The following is a 6000-nucleotide window of genomic DNA, read 5'->3' on the forward strand; positions in this document are numbered from 1 at the left end:
CTTGAAACTGAAGTTTATTTTTCCATGTTCAAGAAAAATACATTGAGCATTTTGAGCTGAACTGTTATGGTAAAATGAATGATAATGTATTCTATTTGAATTAATTACCAATAATAATCCATTGCTTTTATAATTATTTGATTCATGTGTTACATTATAGAAGTGAAATTTAAATATATTATGCTGAAATGTCCAACAGGTTCTAGGTATTAACTAGTGTGAGAAGTGTGAGAAAAGAAATGACATTAAGCTGAAAAAGGACAAAAACTTAAACCTGTTAAATATTTGGCACAAAAAGGTGAAGTATATATCTGTGAATAGTGAAGAACCAGTAAAACCATAGTAAGACAAAATGCTTTCTTTTAAAGCTTGATTCAATTTTGTTCTACTATCTTATATCATTACTCATTTCTCAGCTTACTTGCTAATACTTATTGGGTATTTTAGTGTTAATAAGCTAGAATCTCTACTGAACAACTTTATACTACTTACCCAGTTAATGCCTAAAACCTGTTGATCCCTCCAGTGTTTGTTTATTTAAACTGACAGTCGGTAGAATTGGGAATGTTGGGACCTCGTTGGTGGGAATGTGTAGTTGTACTGAGAACGCAGAAAAGTACTTTTAAAATGTGGGGTTCTTTCAGAGCACATTAACTTAGTGATTTTATTAAGGGGTTGCACTGTCCTTTAGCTTGTCAGCTCTTCATATTTCTAAATTTGTCCTTCTTTTATTTACCAATTTGTGAATGAGCAGATGGAGACAAAGTTTGCAGTGATATGTGTGCCCAGGTAGTCAAAAAAAGGTGTTGAAGCTAGAAAAACACCAGGGAAAACCTACCAGACCAGATCCTGTTTTGAGAATGAATGTATTTGGCTTTGCAGGAATGATAGCAGGAGCACACATGCCATGTATTTAAATGATTTGTCCCATTCCTACTCAGAAATATTATTGCTTTAAATTTAAAACTATAAATCGTAAGGACTGTTTATTTAATATCTATGAGTCTCTAAATAATCATTTAATATATTGTAGTTTGTACCTCATACATGCCTGATTATAACCTAAAACTATAGGACGATAAATGAAGCAATGTCAATGTATAAAAATGGATTTAGATGAAGGGCACAATAACTGAAATTGTTTACCATGCTCTATCATGATCACCATCCATTTCTTATTGGGACATGAAAGGGAGGCTCTTATTACTGGATAGATGCTACAATAATAATTGTCTGTCCAATTTAAATAGTTTAAAAACTACTTAATCTTGTGGTTGAATGAAAAATCCCATGGATTAGACAGTGAATCACTAACCTCTACTAAAACACTGCTGTGCTTAAGATAACATCTTCCTCATCCTAAATCTCCTAAATTGTCACAGAAAGCTCTTCACTTCGCTGTTGAACCAGAATTAGCTTCCTAATCTCCAGACACACAGTCACCATGAACGTCTTGTAAGTGTTCAACCACCTCAAACGTCAGAAATTACTAGGACTCTTTTACCTCTTTACTCTTTTTCATGTGGCAAATTTGTAACACAGACTTGTTAACATGACTAAACATAAAAAAAAATATATTTTATTAATCACTAGCATGCTGTGACCAATCAACCAACAGATCATTTTATTTAATAACTGGATATGGATCAAACAGACATCAATGCTTAATTGCTAGTTCTGTTCAATCTAAACATTACTTAATCCAGCCAAAACTTTTAATCTTGAATGAATCAACATAATTATAAGGTTGAATCAACATTAACATTGAAAATACAATTAAACATTTTTCAACCACATTTCAACATTTAGTAAGCAGGATAAAATGTCTCAGAAAGTTGCAGATGAAGCTGATATTAAAAATAAAGAGATCAGAAAAAGAGCACATGAATATATAAAAATGAATAGATTCGGTTACATCTGCCATAAAGCTAACACAGCATTCCACACTAAGAATATTAGCCCGACAGTCAAACATGGGTCATGCACCAAGACAATGATCCAAGTTTGGAGGTGCCAGTGAAATTATACATACATACATTGTAATTGATCTTCTTAGTACTAAACAAGCAAACAACCTCCAAATATATGCCTGCATAGTGTATTGCAGAATTAACAACTTCAGCAATTAACAATACATGCTGAGGGTGTCTTTTTATTTAATCTTTTTTTACTGTATATGCAGATATGTATACGCAAGTGTGCTTTCCATGATGGAGAACTACCAGACCAGTTTTGAAGTGTTTTCCCACTGCAGTATACAGTCTTGTGGGTTTTAAAAAAAGGATCCCACCACCAGAGACTAAACATCCTTCAGTGAATTGTGTTAGTATGCTAAATTGTTTGTCGTAATAATCAGCTATAATTTAGCTATTTATATGTCATGGATTTATATATCTGAGAGCAAGATTTTTGGATTTGTTTTATAATGAACAAACAATTAGTTCTTTAGCAGGAAGTGGAAATGTAAGGCAGTAGTTAATGTCAGTGGAAAGTTTATATTCTAGAGATATTTTATTATTTGTATTAAAAGCAGGTAATGATATACAGGCAAAAGTCATTGTTCAGAGGCAAATTTCCACCACACAAATCTATACAAATCTCTGTGACATGATTATTTAAAGAACCTTTTGAAGCTTCTTCCTTTAATTTTAAAACTCTACCATAACAGTGCTAACAGCCCATTCTCACAAAATATAAAGCGATGCCCTGGAATATTTTAGGTTGCCTTTCTTAAGGAATGCAGAGTCTACATTTTAGACTATGCTTGAAGAAAGTGCAGAATGACAGCCAGCAGTGAAAGCAGGTTTGCAGAAAGACAGTTTTCTTAGTTCCATCCCCCCGTCTTGCTTTTTTCCCCTCTTCCTCCCTCCCTTTTTCCCTTTCTCCGGGCAGGTCTTCGGCCAAACGCGGTGACCTTCTCCGCAGACGGCTTTGATCTGATAGATGGGGCCTCTCTGGACTACCTGCTCCTACGCGGCCGGTCTTATCCATCCCTGAAATCCTCGACGTCCCCCCACCACAGGCCAGAGAAATTCATTAACCTCGCAGCCTACTGCTTAACGTCTGATTTATCACCGTGCCCACCCCACACATCCTTCCATCAGACAAACATGTATGTATAAGCCAGGACAGATTCCTCCAAGGTTGTTTTAATCCAGGGTCAATTTTCAAAAAAACTTTTTAAACTTGCTTGTTTGACTGTCATAATATGGAGCTGCGTGGGTTATAGCATTGTTATAATAAAAAAAACAGAAACAAGAAGATTAGAGTACTGGAATGGAATTATATAAAATAGCAGAAATGTACATTGCTGGGCACTGCTGGAAGTCTCAGATGTTGCAATGAAGGGAATCTCACTGTAGTTGGGCTTTTGGCACGTACATTTTTGTGGTAACAATTCCACTCATATTTTACAGCAATGATTCCTCATTTATACAAATATTGCACCGTGTGGAATTTTGTATTCTGGCCGGGCCTTGGGCTTCTCCTATAACACTCAAGGTAACATACGGCCAGCAAACCAACGATTTTCAAAAGAGATACAGAGTCAGGCTGGAGTAATGATAAGCCATGGCCCTTCTCAACCCAGAATCTGAAACGAAAACAAATCATCACTGGGGTGCCTTGAATGAGCAAAGAGAAACAGAAAGAACAAGAGCATTCCAAAGCAGAGAGAGAAAAAAAATGAGAAAGGGGGGATTACTTTATTAAGATGTACTGAAACGCGGCCAGCCGGTGATGGATGACTAGTTCAAAAAGGAAGAGTCCTGGAGACAAATCTATCTGCCGCGGGAGTCGCACAGCTGCTTTGAAAAGTTTGTCCAGGCCAAACTGTAGCAGTCAAAGCCCAATCACTAGAAATGCAGGATGTCTCACTCCCAGACAGCCCTGGCCCTGCAGACGGCTGTATCAGACACGGCTTGAGGTATGAGCAGCCTAGCAGCCTGGAGACGAAGCATGCTTACTTGGCACGCGGTTTGGTTTTCATACTACCATAGTTACATGTAGAACCAGGCAATATTGTAAAAAAAATACATAAAACAAAAAATATATATATTCAAAAGGTATTCAAATATATATGTGATTCTATATGTTATCATTTGGCTTTTTTAGTTCCAGCATATAAACTGAAAAAAACTATATATTTTTTATTTGTAGATAATAGTAGCCAAAATAGTAATAAACAGCACTATTCAGAGAGATATCAAATATATATCTAAATATTTTTTCTTTAACCTTTAATTTAAGAAACAAGTGAAAAAGGCCAAAACGGTCAAAACAACGCAAGCACAAAAAAATATGGCATAAAAACAATACTAAAACAAAGGGTTTTTTAAATTGTTATAAATTGTTTAAATTTTATATATTAAACAAGCTGTAAAATTAATCTGCTTATATTTCAGTAAAGGAATGGTGCAAAATATGAAAATCACTTCAACAAAAATCACATTTCCCTCTGGAAGGTCCTATATGTAAATATGTACAATATCAACTATCCCAATTTGAACAGTAATTCAATGAACCAAAAAGAATTCAATTCAACTACCAACATAAGGATCATAAATCCTTAAAATAAGTAAGTTAACAACATACTAGTACTGATTTATTTATGCTCTGTTTTTTACCTTTTACACTTTATTAAAAGGCTACCTGCATATAGGCTTTATAACACATTAATAAGCAATGAATTATGTATTTATAAAGCATTATTTGGAATAGCTTATGCTAAACTAAAGTGATAACACATTTTTCCTTTGTAACAAATTCATTAAGCAGAATTCATAAGAATTCATGTTATGTATCTAAAGTGTTCTTTCATGTCTTAAGTAGCTGTCCCTTTCATAAGCTATATCTATAAAATGTTAAAATGTAACATTCAAAGCTTAAAATCTAATATTCAACACGCATGCATGTCATATCAATACAATATCAATATCACTGCAGTTGGTCAGGTCTAGGTTCAGCAACAGTATGTGCTGAAAGAATGAGGTCAGCTGACTACCTGAATAATTATACTGAATATAGACCAGGTTATTCCATCAATGGATTTTTTCTTCCCTGATGGCACGGAAAGAGTACAATGTCAGGATTTATGGTGCTGGAATTGTTTAAGAGTGGTTCAGGGAGCATGAGATCATCATTTTCACACATGGATTGAGAGAGTTCACCACAGAGTCCAGACATTAACCTCATTGAGAATCTTTGGGATGTGCTGGAGAAGGTTTTGTGCAGTGGTCAGACTCTACCATCATCAAATGCAGCAAGATCTTGAGGAAAAATTAATGCAACACTGGATTGAAATAAATCTTGGGGCATTGCAGAAGCTTTTATTAAACCAATACCACAGGGAATGAGTGCTGCAATAAAAGCTAAAGGTGTATAAGCTGTTTTATAAATTATTAAATAATGTTATTTTATACAGTAAATGCATTATTAATTGCTTGTGTTATGTGAATGTGTTATGAAGCCCCAATGTAGGTTCCCTTCAAAACTATTAAAAGTATTACCAATATTTTTACAAACCACAGTGTGAAACTTGTCTGTTCTTCACCTGCAGCTACTAGAACATTCCTGCCACCATTTTCACTCAGGCCACGCAAGTGAGCGATTAAGCAGCGCTGAATTAGGCCAAACCTCCATCAGACAGCATGTTTTCTGGTTCATGTAAAGACGTCTAGCGTATCAACAGGGACATGCATCATGCAGCTGACATGCAGCATCTGTGCATAGCACTAGACTTCGCTCTGCAACCTGGCTGAGCCGAGATGGGAACTGAGGCCCTACGACTATCCCCACATCGAGTCTTTCAGCACCCAGGCCAGGCTGAAGTTAGAGGAACAGGGGTGTTGAGAGGGTGAGAAACAGAGAGAGCTGCTGAGCTGAGGAGGCACGCAAGCAACTTATACGAGAGCGAGTTCTTTACACTGAAGAAAAAAAAAATGTAGGCATTAATAAAACAATTAAAAAAGGCTAATCTAAGCTCAGGAATCTGGTGATTAG

This window comes from Astyanax mexicanus, chromosome 1 (genome assembly GCF_023375975.1).
Source record: "Astyanax mexicanus isolate ESR-SI-001 chromosome 1, AstMex3_surface, whole genome shotgun sequence".
Lineage (NCBI taxonomy): Eukaryota > Metazoa > Chordata > Actinopteri > Characiformes > Acestrorhamphidae > Astyanax > Astyanax mexicanus.